Source organism: Podarcis vaucheri, assembly GCF_965113315.1.
Source record: "Podarcis vaucheri genome assembly, chromosome: 15".
Lineage (NCBI taxonomy): Eukaryota > Metazoa > Chordata > Lepidosauria > Squamata > Lacertidae > Podarcis > Podarcis vaucheri.
In genome coordinates, this window is record NC_138753.1 from 34,481,214 (window position 1) to 34,499,986 (window position 18,773).

An 18,773-nucleotide genomic window follows, 5' to 3' on the forward strand; every position below is an offset into this window, starting at 1 on the left:
GCTTCAGGTTACAGACTCCGCTAACCCAGAAATAGTACCTCAGGTTAAGAACTTTGCTTCAGGATGAGAACAGAAGTCGTGCGGCGGCAGCGGGAGGCCCCATTAGCTAAAGTGGTACCTCAGGTTAAGAACAGTTTCAGGTTAAGAACGGACCTCCAGAACGAATTAAGTTCTTAACCCGAAGTACCACTGTACTTCTTCGCACGGTACATCATTAAACTGTGCAATTCATGCCCCCCAAAAGGCAGCGAGGGCCACCAACTCGGACGGCTTCTAAAGAGAACCGGACAAATTCATAGAGGCTATCAATGGCGACTACTAGCCGCAATGGCTATTTTCTGCTTGCGAGGTCAGAGGCACTGTGTTTCGGAATAACGGCTGTTGGAAACCGCAGGCGGGGCGAGTGGTGCTGCTGTGCTCTCAAGTCCTGCATGTGGGCTTCTGGGAATCTGGTTTGTGACACTGAAAACAAGACAACCAACTTAGACTGGGTCACCAGCCTGATTCAGCAGGCTAGTCTTACATGCACATCCCAGTGGGTTTTGAGGGGGAAGACGTCAGTCCCTTAGCCATGAATTTATTTATTATAAAAGGTATTTATATAAACCACCCATTCATAAAATATCAAGGTGGCGTGTGCAATAATAGTCAAACACTTAGGAAAAAAGGCAATTTAAAAGCGATGCAGGACAGTCATTAAAATGGCTGCCTACTCAACAAAATTGTGAACAACTACATCAGCCTCCTGGCATGAAAGAGTTATCTAGGGATACCTGGGAGTGAAAAGCGAGAATGTCTGTTAAATCTCTGCTGGAATAATGTTCTACAGCATGGAGTGGTGCACCCACAAAGCTAAGGGTAGGGTTTATACCTATCAAAGTAACAGAAAATACATTAAAATATCAGTTAAAACAACAGCCAATGATTGCAATACTATGAAAGGGAAGCTGTGTGTTGTTCAATCATACAGCAAAGATCTGGGTAAAAAAGTGTCTAGGGGTTGGGGGTGGGAGTTTTTTCAGTTCACATTAAAAAGACCTCCTGTAATTCCCATTTTCTGAAGCAGTAAACCAACTGAAACACAGCCGTCCTTTGAAATTTGCACCTCTCTGAATTTTGCAGTTCAGTTCTCCAGGCAAGAAAACTGATGTGGGGGTAAAATGGAGAAACAAAAGGAAATTGAGAAACAAAAGTTGATCGATTTGTCCACCCCTAGTCTTAAACCATTGCACAGGAGCTAAAGCACAGAAGTGCCCTGTGGTGGTGGTGGGGTATTTCATAGCCTGGGAGCTACACCAGATAAGGCCCTGCTGCTTTGTTTGTTTATTAAATTTCTTTAGTGCCCTTCGTCCGAGGATCACAGAGCAGTTTACAATATAAAAACACACAAATATACACCATAGTAACAAACAATCACCCCTCCCCCTGTTTAAAAGGCCCTAGATTATTCAATTAGCCAAAAGCCTGCATACCATAATTCTGCAGACCTCAATGGGTAGTAGCAGTATCAGCAAGGCGTCTCTAGCTGACTTCGACACCAGAGTTTGCCTGCAAGGAAGGAGGTGCCCCATCACTATTTTGGACCCAAGTTTTCTAGGCCTCTATATGCCAATGTAATCCTGAATGAGATTTGGAAGCAAATTAGGAACCAGTGCAAACTTTGTGGGACTGGAGTGCTCTGAATCCTAACCTGATCCCAATCCCACCCACTTTTCTATTGGGTAATGGTGCTGAAGGTCCTCGTGTAAAATGCACTCTGTAAAATTACCCATAGCTGGGAGCCTTAATGCAGCCAGAGTGTGCAATGGGGACCTTTTCATACTAAAGCTCTTAGACATGCACAGGAGGCAAGTTCTAATCATGCACAGGCAAGGAAGAGATAAGCAAATTCATGCACAAGTACAGCACCATTTCATGCCTTTCTGTTGCGAAGTAAGCCCCACTGAACTTACTCCCAGATAAAGAATCAATTCATTATTCATTTAGGTGGCTGAAACCTCAAGCAATTAAAACCAGCTAGGATTTATTTCATCAGGATTGCCCTGGCATAGATCTAGTGAGTCAAGCTGTATAGTCCCAAAGGCACCATCTAGCATCAAAACCTTCATCATTATGAAGCATATGCGTTCAGGCAGAAAGCCCCAAGATAGCTTTGCTGATGAGTGAATAGTGGGGTGGGATGGGGGGTGGGGTCAAACTTTGTGGAACAATGTGATTGAAGCAATGGGGCAGGAGGCCAGAGCTGGACTGCCTGCACCTCCATTCACCCCGTTGCTTTCTCCTGGGAAAACCCATGGTTTAGCGCTGAATGGGGATGGACAGCAATGGTGTTTTCCGTTTGCTCCAATTTAGCGCTAAAGAATGTGTTTTCCGGGGGGGACGGGGACGGACCAAAGGCATAACTGCTCAGACCCAAGTCTAGAAAGCACAGGCCAAGCCGAAAACCACTTGGACCCATGCTTTCTAGAAGAAGAAGAAGAGTTTGGATTTGATATGCCACTGTATGATTACCCGAAGGAGTCTCAAAGCAGCTCACAATCTCCTTTCCCTTCCTCCCCCACAACAAACCCTCTGTGAGGTGAGTGAGGCTGAGAGACTTCAGAGAAGTGTGACTAGCCCAAGGTCACCCAGCAGCTGCATGTGGAGGAGCGGAGACGCGAACCCAGTTCACCAGATTACGAGTCTACCGCTCTTAACTACTTCACCAAACTGGCTCTAGACACAGAACAAGGGGAAGTGTGGACAAGCCCTCTGTTGGCTATGCACCCCTGTTCCCAGGAGGTGAAAGCGTTCACCAGGACTTGCCCAAAGCATTTTGCTGCTTGTGGAAAAGGACAAAATGACACTTGCCCCCCATTCTCCGTACGGAAGGTGACAGAACTGACATTCTCCTTCAAGACTGACAACAAGGCAGAACCCTTCACTGAACCCGAGGGCAGCAAGCTATCATAGGAAGGCCAAGGCAGATTTTGTGGTGCACAGGCCTCCAGCACCACTGCTTGTCCCAGGAACTGCCACATTAATAATAATAATAGTAATAATAGTATTCATAATATTATTAATAGTATTAATAATAGTAATAATAATAGTAATTTGAATTTATATACCGCCATATACCTGGAGGTCTCAAGGTGGTTCACAAAAAAGATAACAATATATAAAATAAAAACAATAACCCAATAACACCCCACCCCTTGAAAAGAGCCACATTTTAAAAGGGTATATGATGTCAGGTCAATCAAAGGCCTGGTTAAAAAGGAACGTTTTTGCCCGGCACTTAATGGTGTACAGTGGCACCTCGGGTTACATACGCTTCAGGTTACAGACTCCTCTAACACAGAAATAGTACCTAAGATTAAGAACTTTGCTTCAGGATGAGAACAGAAACCGCGTGGTGGCAGCGCGGAGGCAGTGGGAGGCCTCATTAACTAAAGTGGTACCTCAGGTTAAGAACAGTTTCAGGCTAAGAACGGACCTCCAGAACGAATTAAGTTCTTAACCCGAGGTACCACTGTATAATGAAGGTGCCAGGCGAACTTCCCTGGGGAGAGCATTCCACAGACAGGGAGCCACTGCAGAGAAGGCCCGTTCTCGTATTGCCACCCTCTGGACCTCTCGAGGAAGAGGCACATGAAGGAGGGCCTCAGAATATGATCTCAAGGTCTGGGTAGGTTCATATGGAAAGAGGCATGATGTGGCAACCTGGCTGGACGAGCCATCCAGCTCCCAGCTTTCTTTCCTGCTGTGCCCTGGATTTCTAACCCCTGGGGGAACAGCACATGACAGGGGTCAAGAATTTCCTTGACACACTATCCCCATTTTACAACGACATGTTTTGTGGCCCCAGAGCACTGCCTTCCACTTGCCAAAGGATGGTTTCCGTTAAAGAAATTGGAGTTCTTGTTGGAAATGGACTGAAAAAGATATACCAAGAACTCTGGCCACAACTTTCAATTTGAGGAATAATTCCTACTCAAGAGTTGAAATGAAAAACGTATATATTCTGCTAAGAATAACAGTTTGAAGCTAGTAGTAAATTTAAATATAACATGTAAGTACGATGGTTTTAAAGTAATGGTAAGTTTAGATACAACGTTTAAGTACAGAAATAATGTAGTTTCAAATATGCAGTGATATGGTACAAAGGTACATGATATACCAGTGCACAACAATTGTTTATACAAGTCTCAATGGCAGTCAAAAAGAGTCCATATATATTAAAAAATTAGGATAGGATGGTTTCCAACAAGAGACTCTGCTGGGCACTCAAAGAGGTCCAGGACCCAATTTTTTTATTAAATTTGCCTATGCTGATTTCCAAGCATAGGTGCCTCTGAGAAATTAAGACAGTAGGTGAGCTTACAGTGTACTCAGACAGCACATAAGCATTTTTTAAAAGAAAAAAGAAAAAAAAAGTGGAGAAGTGTGCAGGAGGTCTGGGACCATAGGAGTCAACTCCTAGGGGCAGAGGTCCCTTTGCCCCCCCCCCCTCAGTAAATTATTTGAGGAATCTGGGCCCCGCAAAATTGATGGGCATTGCCATTCAAATGGTATGCATATACCACATACAGTCGTACCTTGGATTCCGAACGCCTTGTGAGTCAAACATTTTGGCTCCCAAACACTGTAAACCCGGAAGTGATTGTTCTGGTTTGTGAACATTCTTTTGGAACCCAAACATCCGACGCGGCTTCCGCAACTTCCGCTTGGCTGCAGGGGCTTCCTGCAGCCAGTCGGAAGCTGTGCCTTGGTTTCTGAATGTTTTGGAAGTCAAACGGACTTCTGGAACGGATTCTGTTCGACTTCCAAGGTACCACTGTATTGTGATCGATTATGCAGGGCGGAGATTATACCCCCCAAAAAATATTTTATTCTAGTTGGCACCCTTGTCTGGGACCCACTGTAAAAACAAACAAACAGGGACTCCATTGCCCCTTGCTAACAACACCCCTATTTCCACCACCAAGCAGCATGAATAGCATATATAAATACGACGCCCCATTTGCAGTTAGGAGAACATCACTGAAGAACCTCTACTGGATCCAGCCTCTGGGCCACATGGCTGTTGGAAAAGCCTCCCGATCCATCCAAATAGCAGAGTAGCCTGAGATATTTGGCTCCCAGCAAGCCGAGAGCCACCACGACTGTTCATTAAGAGGTACATTGTAACCAGATGTGTAATAACCGACCTGTTTTCCAGATGCGAGATGCAGTTTTGTGCCCAAGTCCCTTTTTTTTTTTAAGGCAATATATGCTGGAAATAAATTAATCTTTTAAAGGGTCCTTTTTGCCGAAGACAGCCTGATCTTTTCTCCGCTGGGGAAAATATGTGCCAAGGTGGCAGTCAGACTAATTACCCAACAGATCTTTCCACTGGTATTATTAAACACACTGGTGCCAAGTGCAGTGTTTATTTACAGTATAAACCTGAAGTCTAATTGACTTCACCTCCTTGGAACTTAACACACTGAGCAACATCTGTGCCTGATGTTATTTTATTAAGTGCTGATTCCTCCAGTAAAGGCGGGGAGGGCGAGAAAAAGGCATGCAAAGCAATCCGTAAGGGTAGTTAACTGTGTGCTGCACCAGGCCCTTACGAGGAATCAACGGCAATCCTATACACGCTTACTTGGATGTAAGCCCCATTGGAAATGGTGGGTCTTGCTTCAGAATTAACTTCTGCAAGGCTGCAATTTTCAAAACAAATACAATACCTTATTAAAGGTAGAGGTAAAGGGACCCCTGACCATTAGGCCCAGTGGCCGACTCTGGGGTTGCGGTGCTCATCTCGCTTTATTGGCCGAGGGAGCCGGCGTACAGCTTCCGGGTCATGTGGCCAGCATGACTAAGCCGCTTCTGGCGAACTAGAGCAGCGCACGGAAACGCCGTTTACCTTCCCACCGGAACTGTACCTATTTATCTACTTGCACTTGACGTGCTTTCGAACTGCTAGGTTGGTAGGAGCAGGGACCGAGCAACGGGAGTTCACCCCGTCGTGGGGATTCAAATCGCCAACCTTCTGATCGGCAAGTCCTAGGCTTTGTGGTTTAACCCACAGCACCACCCGCGTCCCACAATACCTTGTTACGTAGATGCAATAGTTACAACATATAGAGCACAACAGGCTGAATGGTAATGTTTGCGTGGACAAGTGGAGTCCCCCCAACCCCAGGCGACCCCCGAGCAGAATAATGACCCAAGACAATGTGCGATGGGATTAAAATTGGCTACAACTTTATTAAGTTTCATATGTAGGGAGACCTTGGCTCAGGCATTGGGTGTTTATCCTTCCCAGTCCCCAGCCAGGGATCTGGGAGACACCAGGGTTATCCAGAATGTGTGGGGATTGGGCTGGCTCTGGAGAACATATGTTCAAGCAGAGAGCCCGCCCCCGTTTCGCCACTGTCGCAGGGGAGAGCAATGCCAACCTCTCGGCGTATGGCCAATGCGTCCCCTGAAGACCCCTTTAACAAGGAACCCTGGGATCACCGTCGCAAGGGGGGCGTGGTTCATCACTTCACACCCCTCCTCCATTTAGGAAGATAGACTAAAGGATTCCGCCCATGGCCTGAAACCACCAAAGTTGTGATGTTTTGCTACGGGGAAGGCAAAACCTGCCAATGCAGGAAAATTCCTTTCCAGCCCTTCAACAGCAACCATGACGTAGCAGCGCCCGCGTACCTGTGGAGAAGAGGTTAACTTGCAAAAGAAAGCTTAACTGATGGAGGGCAGGGTGGGAGAATCTCTGGAGCCAACTGACACTTCGCAGGTAAGATTCACCTTCTGTTGTGTGGGCAGGGCAGTCCCTCCCCCTACTCTGGCAACACCTCCCCAGGTGGGATTGGGCAATTGGCTGAGGTAGGCAGAGACCTCCAAGTATCCAGCCTGGGGAGGGCGAAGCCAGCCCATACTACCGAGAGCCAAACTGGGATCCGGGGGGCTGCACGCAACCACACAAAAGACACCCCCCATTTGATGTGGGGAGCGGTTATTGTAACAAATTTTGTTACTGGTTACTTCCTAACATACGAATCAAGTCCAGGATGTACACCATATACAATCCTTAAGCAAGCTATTTTTAATTAAATCCAATTAATTAATTAAATAGGTTTTAATTCAGGAGTCAGGAATTAGGAGTAAGTCCCATTGACATTCACTGGGGATATGCAATAGCTATTATGAGAGTTCAAGAACAACTCCACCGTGCAGCTGACCATTGGCCGTGTGGCACGGGTGGAAGTTGGGGTCCAACAACATCTGCTCGGTCCTTCCCTAATTTATAGGGTGAGTGGGGGGTGCACTGTATTAGTAACTAAGGAAAGTAGCTTAAATATAAGGAAGGTGGGGGGAAGCAAGGATAGAGATCCTGCAACTTTAATAGCCACAAAGAAGACTGCTGATGCGAGTTGTAATTCACCAACATCTGGAGAGCCACAGAGACCCCATCCCTGTGTGTGTGTGTGTGTGTGTGTGTGTGTGTGTGTGTGTAGTTACTGGTAACTTAAGGGAAGTAGCTCAAACATAAAGGTGCAGAAAGAAAGGTCTGACACCTTTAATAGCTATTTAGAAGAGGGAATTTCAGCAGTCCTGACTTCTTTTTCGTCTGGTCAACTTACTCAAAATACTTTGCAAAGCAGCTGAAATGAAAGCCTCTCAAACATGCTCCAAAAGGAGGAACACAAAAAGACATTTCATCCTGCTTTATTTATGATCTTTGTGTGTTTAAAGGAGAAGGCAAGGGAGGTATTTATTTTTTTATGCACAGGGCAAGATAAATACACGCTGTTTGAGGACTCTGTTGGTGCACGTGCTTTGAATTGCAAAACCAACTCCAGTGTTGTCTCTGGAGAAGGGTCACTTGCGGCTTTAAGAATCTCAAGCACGAAAGAAGATGTGCCAAAGTGGAGCGGCTGATCCATTTTCTTTTGAGCACGCATTTGACATCTCTTGCACTTCATTGGTTGAGCCACTCGTAACAGAAGCTTGCTTTAAAAGGAAGGTTCTCAAATCTTGGCATGAGACAAACCAACATTCAGCACCCAAGTCGCAAAAAGAGGTATCTAAGGCCATATTCACACCATAAGCTTAAAGGTAAAGGTACCCCTGACCATTAGGTCCAGTCGTGACCGACTCTGGGGTTGCGGCGCTCATCTCGCTCCATGGGCCGAGGGAGCCAGCGTTTGTCCGCAGACAGCTTCCGGGTTATGTGGCCAGCATGACTAAACCGCTTCTGGCGAACCAGAGCAGCACACGGAAACGCCTTTTACCTTCCTGCCGGAGCGGTTCCTATTTATCTACTTGCACTTTGACGTGCTTTCGAACTGCTAGGTTGGCAGAAGCAGGGACAGAGCAACGGGAGCTCACCCCATTGCGGGGATTCGAACCGCCGACCTTCTGATCAGCAAGTCCTAGGCTCAGTGGTTTAACACACAGCGCCACCCGCGTCCCTTATAAGCTTAAAGCACTACAATAACCATAAGCTTAAAGCACTACAATACCACTTTAAACAGTGATAGCTTGACGCAGGGACTTCTGGGGCCTGTAGTTTGTAAAGGGTTCTGAGAGTTGTTCAGTTGAGAGCCTGCTATTCATGGAACTACAGTTCCCAGAATTCCTTGTGAAGAGGGATTGACTGTCAAACCACTCTGGGAGAGGAGTAGGGGTCTCCTAAGCACCTTTGACAAACTACAGCTCCCAGAATTCTTTGGGAGAAGCCATGACTGTTTAAAGTGGCAGCATGGTGCTTTGATTCAGCCATTTGCATTTACACCAAACATTTCTTCCCACTTGATGACTCTCAGCAGAATGTGTGAACAGTCGAGTTTGAGGCGATAATTTATTTACCGCTCTTCAAATCTGAGTTATTACTTTGCAATGTGAAAAGAACTGGAAAGGGCCAGCAATTCCTCTAGATCTGAGCTTTCCAACTTTTCATGCGGGTGACACACTTTTTAGACATGTATCGTTTTGTGACACAGTAATTCGGTTTTACTAGCAAACTGGAGGATAAACTAACCCCTTTCCAAGCCCAGGAAGAGTGCCAGGAGCGTTCGTGGGACACATCTACACACTGCAGCCGACACACTTAACATATATGTGATACACAGATTGGAAACCTCTGTCCTAGATGTTTGGGGGTTTTTAAGTATTTCTAAATCAGCTCACTAGGTGGTGCTACTACTATGTGAAACATCTTGTGATGTTCAAAGATGGTCAACTGTATAACAGTGTTTTCAAATACAGTGGTACCTTGGGTTACATACGCTTCAGGTTACATACGCTTCAGGTTACACACTCCACTAAGCCAGAAATAGTGCTTCAGGTTAACAACTTTGCTTCAGGATGAGAACAGAAATCGTGCTCTGGCGGCGCGGCGGCAGCAGGACGCCCCATTAGCTAAAGTGGTGCTTCAGGTTAAGAACAGTTTCAGGTTAAGTATGGACCTCCGGAACGAATTAAGTACAGTGGTGCCTCGCAAGACAAAATTAATCCGTTCCGCGAGTCTCTTCGTCTAGCGTTTTTTTCGTCTTGCGAAGCAACCCTATTAGCGGATTAGCGCTATTAGCGGCTTAGGAGCTATTAAAGGCTTAGCGGCTTAGCGGCTAAAAGGCTATTAGCAGCTTAGCGGCTTAGAAAAAGGGGGGAAAGCGGGGGAAAATCGCAACACTCGCAAGACGTTTTCGTCTTGCGAAGCAAGCCCATAGGGAAATTCGTCTTGCGAAGCGCATCAAAAAACGGAAAACTCTTTCGTCTAGCGGGTTTTCCGTCTTGCGAGGCATTCGTCTTGCGGGGCACCACTGTACTTAACCCGAGGTACCACTGTATCTGTTTTTCTTGAATCTGGAGAGTCAAAGACATTGGGTGACCCTCTCAAAGTCCTGATAAGAAAAGAAAGTGGGGACGATGACCTTATTTCTCTTTCCAGTTACTCCATACCCTGAACCATGTTATAAAACTTTATTATGTCCCCTCTTGCTTTTCCCCCCCTAAACTAAAAGAACTAGAACGTTTTAACTTTTCCTTACACCGAAGGTGTGCCAACCTCCTGTTCATGTTGCTTGCCCTTCTCTGCACTTTTCCAAGTGTACGGTATCTTCTCTGCGATCCTTTTACAACACGAGCCTGTATGCCGGAAGCAGGCCCCACAAGGTCCAGTGGGAGTTGTTCCTGCACAATGGTGTAATAGGATAAACCTAATTATGTTTACTCAAAAGTAAATCCAGTTGAGATCCATGTGGCCTACTCCCTAGTAAGCGGGTTTAGGATTTGCAGGGTTACAAGGCCTTAAGTTAGGACTTAATTTTGAATAAATGTGCACAGGTTTTTGCTCTTAGTGAACTATCTTGAAAACTACGGACTCAGCTACATTGGCAAAGAAAAAACACTTTATATGCGTTATTTATGCATTCTAACATTGTGACACCAGATGACGCTGTGGAGTTCCGATTTTGCTTACCCATTTCCCATACAAAGTTTGCAACGCGTTTAACTGAAACATTTCTTTCATGTGTCTAGATCAGGGGTCAGCAAACTTTTCCAGTGGGGGGCCGGTCCACTGTCCCTCAGACCTTGTGGGGGGCCGGACTATAATTTGAAGGGGGGGGGGGAATGAACAAATTTGTATGCCCCACAAATGACCCAGAGATGCATTTTAAATAAAAGCACACATTCTACTCATGTAAAAACATGCTGATTCCTGGACAGTCTGTGGGTCAGATTTAGAAGATGATTGGGCCAAATCTGCCCCCCGGGCCTTAGTTTGCCTGCGCATGGTCTAGATCCAGCCTATGTACCATATTTATTAGATTCAATGCGCCATTGCATCTAAAGCACACCTCAACTTTCAAAACCTTGAAACCAAAAAAAGTATTTGCTGGTGCCATCAAATCTAATGTGCACCCTAATTTTTGCGACGTAATTTGGCCAAAAAAAGAGGTATATAGTGAATAATTGGAACACAGATGCATTGTGTGTGTGTATGTGAATGCAACTTTCATGTTACCTCCACACTGACAGATTTGACTATCCCTAATATATATGCAGGCAGGCAGGCAGATGATGGATCCTCTAGTTCAGGGGTGTCAAACTCAAAACTGCATCAGCAGTTTGGTCACCCTCAAAGGGCCGGTTGTATCTGTAGGACTTACAGTACAGGAGAGAAGGGTTCAGGCAGCCGTTGGATCTGTCACATCACAGGATGGCATGCGCTCAATATAAAAACAATTGGAGGTTTCCTGTGTAGAACGACCGGCGCCGCTAGAGGGCAGACGTTCTCTGGCTTGTAGGCTGCCGCGCATGCGCTGAAGAGGCGGCTTTCTTGTGTCAAAAAAAAAGGAAGAATAAAAAGTGAAGGCTGGCGGCCGCCGGCGGCTACACGGGCCACATGACGAGGTCTGCCGGGCCGGATTCGGCCCACAGGCCTTGTGTTTGACACCCGTGCTCTAGCTGGATTATGTGCACTTTTCTACATTTATTGCTAGCTGGTGAAAACATGTTTTGCTCATGGGGAAAGGATTTCACAGCTGGACAGGGGGAGATTGGTGAAATTTGTGGTTACTTATTTACCCCCCTGCCCCCCCCCCGCTCAACCCTGGGTTATAGGTGTGTGATCAACATTTGCATTGCTGAGTTGCAGAAGCGATAACTGACAAAGAAAAAACAAAAACAAAAGCCTGATGTAGAATTAATGCCATTGCAGGATGGGGGCCTCACATGTTTGCATGCAAAAAAACGCTGATGGGATAGAGGGGTGGTTAGATTTTTTCTGGGTTTTTGTTTTGTTTTTAAAGTCCCACTTTATATTTCCAGAGTATGTTGCTCAAGGCAGCTCACTAAAGAAGAAGTCGTGACGTATTTCTTCCTCCACACCACCATTCCCAGTGACATGAGAGAGAGAGGGAGAGAGAGGGAGAGAGAAGGAGGAAGAGGAAGAGGGAGGGGAAGAGGAAGAGGAAGTGGAAGTGGAAGAGGAGGAACAGGGACAGGAACAGGTGGAGCTGGGATTCTGGCAGAAAGGGTATTTTTCCTGACTACCTGTTAGTCTCAACCCTGCCCTCTGCTGACTGGAGGCATGCAAGTTTGCTGAAACCCACCATTGTACAGTGGTACCTCAGGATGCGAACGGGATCCGTTCCGGAGCCCCGTTCGCATCCTGAATGGAACGTAAGATGCGACGGCGCGCATGTGTGTGACGTCATTTTGAGCGTCTGCGCATGGGCGAGCGGCGAAACCCAGAAGTAACACACTCTGCTACTTCCTGGTTGACGCAGAGTGCAACCCGAAAGCACTCAACCTAAAGCACATTCAACCTGAGGTATGACTCTATTTCTATTGAAATTATAGCTAACTATTTGTGTGTCTACACATATAAATTAGCATATGCACATTTGATGCAAATCTTTGTGTGTGTGTGTTTGTCTCCCACCCCACCCACCTCTCTTTTTCTTCTCTTTTTGGATTATGCATTTCCTGTCTTCTGGTCATGCATTAAGTGGCCTGTTCTCAGCTCTGGTGTGCCTCTGCCTGGTCCTCGGCTCCAGTGCCCTGTCTTGGCTCTTGGTTCACTTCCGACAGCTGCCTGTGGGGCAGATAAAACGGGTGGCTGGGCAGTGTGGCCTGCATGTGCCTGTTCACCTAGGTGCATCCACATGGCCTCCTTCAGCAGATGAGAGAGGGACATGCCAGACCTCCCACATGCCCGCCTCCCCCCCGTCAACCCGTTGCTTTTCGCCAACCGCTATGTCTCCGTAGCTGTGTCCCTTAATTGAATCTGTACTTTTAATTCAGCACCTATAAACGTTAATGGAGTTCTTTAGGGCTCCCTCGCTGGAGATCTCATTGTGCGTGGTAACCAGGGCAATCACGTTTTATTGGTTTGGCCCTTCTGGAAGTACCCATGAAATTTCCAGCAAATGGGTGGTGCTCTGAGGATTTCCATTAGTGATCGGGGGCGCTGGCTGAATGAAAGTTGTCGGAGATTCAGCTCTGTTACAAATGCCTGTGTAACTTGAGCTAAGTGGGAACAATTTAATTTAGAGCATGAACACACCCATGCAGGGCAAGATCATTTTTGGAAGCAGAACTCCCCTTTGTGACTCCCCCAGGGTCATCCCCATGGATACATAGGACCCTACCTTATACCAAGTCAGAACATGCACTGTCTCTGAATTGTCTACACCGATCTTCTTCTTTAGCAATCACTCATAGCCAAGTAAGATTGTCTTCCATAAACACAGTCTTAACAATGAGTCGTAAGTGACTGTGGAGGCTAATTCTGGATCCACACATCCTTCCACAGTGGGGACATTGGTTTCTGGGAGGGAGTTGATCACAGTGTGGATTTGCCAAGCATGCCTTCCTCTTAGCATGTTCCTCCTTTGCGTTCTGAGTTTGAGTGTCTTCAAAGCCCATGACACCTTTGGTAAAGGCTTTTCTCCAATTGGAGCGCTCACAGGCAAGTGTTTCCCAGTTGTTGGTGTTTATACTACATTTTTTTAGATTTGCCTTGAGAGTCTTTAAACCTCTTTTGCTGACCACCAGCATTACACTTTCCATTTTTAAGTTCGGAATAGAGTAGTTGCTTTGGAAGATGATCATCAGGCATCCGCACATGACCAGTCCAACGAAGTTGATGTTGAAGAATCATTGCTTCAACACTGGTGATCTTTGCTTCTTCCAGTACACTGGCATTAGTTCGCCTGTCTTCCCAAGTGATGTGTAAAAATTTTCGGAGACACCGTTGATGGAATCTTTTGAGGAGCTGGAGATAGAAAGTAGGACCTGGTAGATCTACACAGATGCTTATTACAAAATAAGGCTTGCTACCTTGTGACTATTCAAAACAACAGCAACTGATGATAGACTCTCTGCCCCCAAGACTCACCAACACTGCCAGCTCTTAGGTGTCAGGCAAAGATATTCTTGCTCTCCCAAGCATTTGGGGCTTGATATGGTTCACTTTTCTGGCTATTAAGTTCTTGGTGCCCATCTTTTGGATAGGTGGGGAAGGATATTTTCCTTGTTAGTTGATTGTTGTGACGGAGCACTTTCAGTATTAATTATGGCAATGCTTGTTCTTTTCTCTTTTACTGTACTTTAACATAAGTTGCTTTGTGACTCATCTGTTGTAAAAAAAGGTGTCAAATTAATTAATGAACAGTAATCAGTGTGATCTTCCTTGCACCGCAGTGCTGAATTTAACACTTGCAATGGCAGAAACAGAATGTTGGGTTGTATCTGATGCTAGCTAGTTCTACTCAAGAGTAGGTCCATTCAAGATAATGAGTGCCAACTTAGGCTCATTAATTTCAGTGGGACTACACTGAGTATAACTTTGTTGGATTCAAGCCACAGTCTCCACCAAGCCTTAAAACAGCTAGATGATTCTTGCTGGTGAAATTCTAGTCCAGCAAATCGGTGTCCTCCCTTGGACGGATTGCATCTATTGAGCATCTGCGAAGCTGCCAGAACTCTCAAGGCACCCTTCTGTAGGTTCATAGGCTGTTAAATCATTTTAGTGAGTTGCTTTGATTTACAGGGGTTCCTGGCGAGTCTTTACACTCCGAAGCAACTGAAATGGGCAGTGTTCATACCCAGGGGAGCTGGATAGTACTCCATGTGTGTTTGTTTTTCCCTAGCAAGAATGTAGTCATCTGCAAAAGGAATCAAGGCCTCTTCTGCCTGCTGTCCTCTCTGGCCGCTTTATGTCAGCTTCTGTACAATCCATTACATTGTTAGCTGCCTCCTGATACCCATTTGCACCTCAGCTTTCTGGTTGGCTGGGTTCTTCTTCTGAGCTGTTTGTTCTGCTCATCTTACTTCAGAAGTGCTTCCTTTGGCTTCCCCAAAGTGGATTTTCAGCTACCTGCATCCCTCCTGTTCAAGGCTGTGATGGGCAAGGAAGGAACTCCCACATAGGCCACTTCTGTTGCAGAGACTTGCTGGGTGGGGGGGGGGGGAGGAAGGTTGCACCATGATCTCACAGAGATGACTGGGAATAGTTCCCCAGAGGCAGCTAAATCTTAACCATAACTATGTATGCAACAACAGCAGCAAGAATTTTGATTGCAAAGTAGTGGAAGACACAAGATTTACCCACACTGGAAGAATGGCAGATGAAGGTGATGGACTACATGGAATTGGCAGAAATGACTGGCAGAATCCGAGATCAGGGAGAAGAGGCGGTGGAAGAAGACTGGAAGAAATTTAAAGACTACCTGCAGAAATACTGTAAAATTAATGAATGTTGAAGGAATGTTGGATTGAATATAAGCGGTATTGGTAAAAAGATGAATAAGAATATGTAAATGCGGATTGACAATGGCTGGAAATATATAGTTATAATAGGTTAAGATAATAAGTAAAGATAAATGATAGAGGGTAAGGATTTGCTGAACTAACTATGTGAACTGGAATACAGAAAAGGGGGGTGTGAGGAGGTCAGGAAATAAGTAAATGAAAGATATGACATGAAAATATTGATTGTTTTTCTTTTCTTTTTTTAACTTCCTTCTTTATTGTCTATTTTTGTATTTTTTCTCTCTTTTTTATTATTGTTATGCTTTTTTATTTTCTTATTTATAACTTTGTAATTTTTAATGTTTGGAAAAGTTTAATAAATATTATTTAAAAAAAATAAATAAATCTTAACCATAACAACCAGCAGCAAATCTAAAAGGATGTAGGATGATGCCACAGTTTAACCTGGAATAACAATGACTCCACTAAGGCCCAATTCTTGCGGTGATTTTAAAATTGAATACGGTTAGTGTGGGAATGTTCAGGGTGGCGGGAGAGGATATATTGTTTATTAATATCCTTCCCAACTTGCGCTAGCAAGTTCCTTTACTTAGCAGAGTTACATTCCCCTTTTTACATGCACAGTTGATGGCTGGTTGCAGGCTCGTGTGAGCTTCTCACTATTATACACTTCAGTCTGTCTCAGATTGAATTGTACGTTCCTGGTAAATTCTCTTGAATCCCTCTTAAAAAAATAAAGATGCCAAGATCTTATTCAAAGTCAATAAAAGAAGTTTACTTACATCAGTTCACAGTTGGATTCCTGAAGGCAGACTTAGTTACAAATATGTACATGTGGATCTACCCCATATGGGAGGGATAATCCCATAGCTCTAAGAGCTAGCAGAGCAGTCCTAGCTAAAAGCTGGTCAAACGAAGAAGGAAGTCAAAAAGAGGGAAGGGTGCTGCGTGACTCGTCCTTTTGTTACCTGGACAGGTTAGGTCACACCCACCTTCTATCACATGCAAAGGGAAGGATGCTCTACGCCAGGAGGAACAGGAAGTTTCAACTGGCTGGACCAAACATTCCCTCGCATGTCTCCTCTAGCATTACAAGGAATGTTGTACTTGACTGCCTCTCATGGATCACATCCCACAATTAGGTGGCAAGGTGACATGTCCTCTTGTTCCAGGCTCATCCACACCTCTTTTTGCCCCCGGGAAAATCCAATCTCTAGCGCTGAGTCGGAACAAATGGCAATCGTGTTTTTGCAGATTGCCGTTTGCTCCAATTCAGCACTAAGGAGAGGGGTTTCTTTTTCCAGGGGAAAGTTGCATGGCAAAGGCAAAACTGCTCACACCTGTGTCTAGAATGTTTTGCTAGGTGTGTATTTCTTCTGGGTGAGGTAGATTAGACCGACAGGTCACGACTGGCCCCAAAGGACACATGGCCATGTTAGCTGGGAATGACTCCATTCCAAATCTTGAAGCGCTGCAGCACCTGTAAGCCAGTGTAGACATTACTGAGCTAGGAGAGCCAATGGTCTGAGGCACTTTCTTAAGTTCCTACTATTCTACCCATTTTAAAGATGGGGAAAGAAAGAGTGGCCAGCCTGAGGCTACCAAGGAATCCAAAACCAGGGCACGTCTGTGGCCTCCGATCCAACACCACTGGATGCTGCAAATGTGTGAACTGCCCTAAGATCTTCTGATCAATTATTATTTTATTAATTTCTTTTATTATTATTTTATTATTATTTTATTATTTTATTTTATTAATGAATTTATATACCGCTCTATCACCGGAGGTCTCAGGTCTGAAGGGTGGTATATAAATTTAATTAATAAATAAACTCCCCCCCCCATATAGAATCCTGAGAACTGCAGTTTATTTACCAGAGAGCTACAATTCCCAGAGCCCTGAGCAAACTACCATTCCTCAGATCCTAGGGGGGAAGCGCCATGCCTGCAGATTTCCCCTTGCCCGGAAGAACATTCGTTTCTCCTTTGAAAGTTCCCCACCCTCGATATCCTTTCTGTTATTTTGCTTTATCGCTTCAAGTTTTAGCTCCGTTGCTTCGTTTAAAAAAAAAAACTTTAAAAAGAAAGAAAAACTTTCAAATCCTTCCCCTCCTTTTTAAAAGACATGAAAAAGAAAAGTGCCTTCCCCCTCCAAATCTGGTTCCCAGCAGCGGGGTTTAAAAATACCCTCAAATATCACGAGAGTTGTGATAGAAATCGTAAGACAGAGGCCCCTGCAGGCTTCCTCCTCGCTGGAGTTCTGTATCCTTCTTCAAAGCAAGAGGAAGAGAACCCTCCACACTGTCATTTGCATAAAACCAATTTCTTAAAATCTTTAATTAAAATCTTTGCAGATTAGGTTTGCCAGGTAAATGGGAAGCGCGTCGTTCTCTGCTGCCTGCCAGCTGCTTAGGTCCTTCAGAGCCTAGCTGTTTATATCCTCCTGTCTCATGATCTTCCCCTTCTCACGCCTTTCCTGACCAGTTGGCATTTCTCTTTCTCTCTCATTCATATATATATATATATATATATATATATATATATATATATATATGCATTCTTTGTGTTCTTATCAGCTCCTGCATCCATAGCTTATCTGATGGAATTTCCTGGATGAACAGCTCCGAAACACCAACTGTGCATGACCGCCAGCAAATCCTTTCCGGTCCCAGTTTCTGAAAGATACACCATAGTCCCTCTTTTACTTTTATTTATTTAAAATACATTTTTACCACTACTGACAACAAAATCCCCCTTCCAGGAGGTTTGCAAAATGTTAACAAGAATCACATAAGAGCCAAAACACTGTTTTAAAAAATAAAACGAAAATTTAACAAGAGCCCCTTTAACTAAAACAAACTAACCCCCAACAAAACTGACCAATTATCAGAAGCTGGGGAGAAGGGAGATACTTTAATTGTGCAGTTAAAGGGTGGTGCCTAAGCGTGGGCAGGTCTGTCGATTTCAGTTTCTCCTAGTTCAAATTGTAAGTTCCACATTGGTTTGCAATTTAAAAATAAAACTACTCGCGCAAATTCACCAGAATTTCAGTGTGAATTTCTCCTTCTCCACACATTTTTGTATGCTGTTTTTCTTAATATACACAATTCTGAAAAGCAAATTCACACATATTTCTTCGCACACTTCAGCATATGCATTTTTATACGCTTTACTTTGTTGGTGAACTGCATCGCAAAAATTGGAAAAATGCAAATTTCGAAAGGTACTTTCAGTCTGTCTTTAAATGAGAAGTGAATCAAATCCCCTCTCCCATTGCTGCTTCTGCCTCATGTCAAGCTGAATATCACTCAAGGCCGATCAAGATGTTTTGGCACCAGAGGATCAAAATCCTACAAGTCTGTTTTCTCATCCCTTGCTACTGTACTAAAGTGAATGATCAATAATCTGCAGCCCTTTCATGACACTCAAAATCAGCTACTGTAAGTAAGAAAACCTGCCTAATGGTAGGGCCAGCCCTGCTTTCCTGTACAGAGTTCAATAGGAGGAACCTGGTG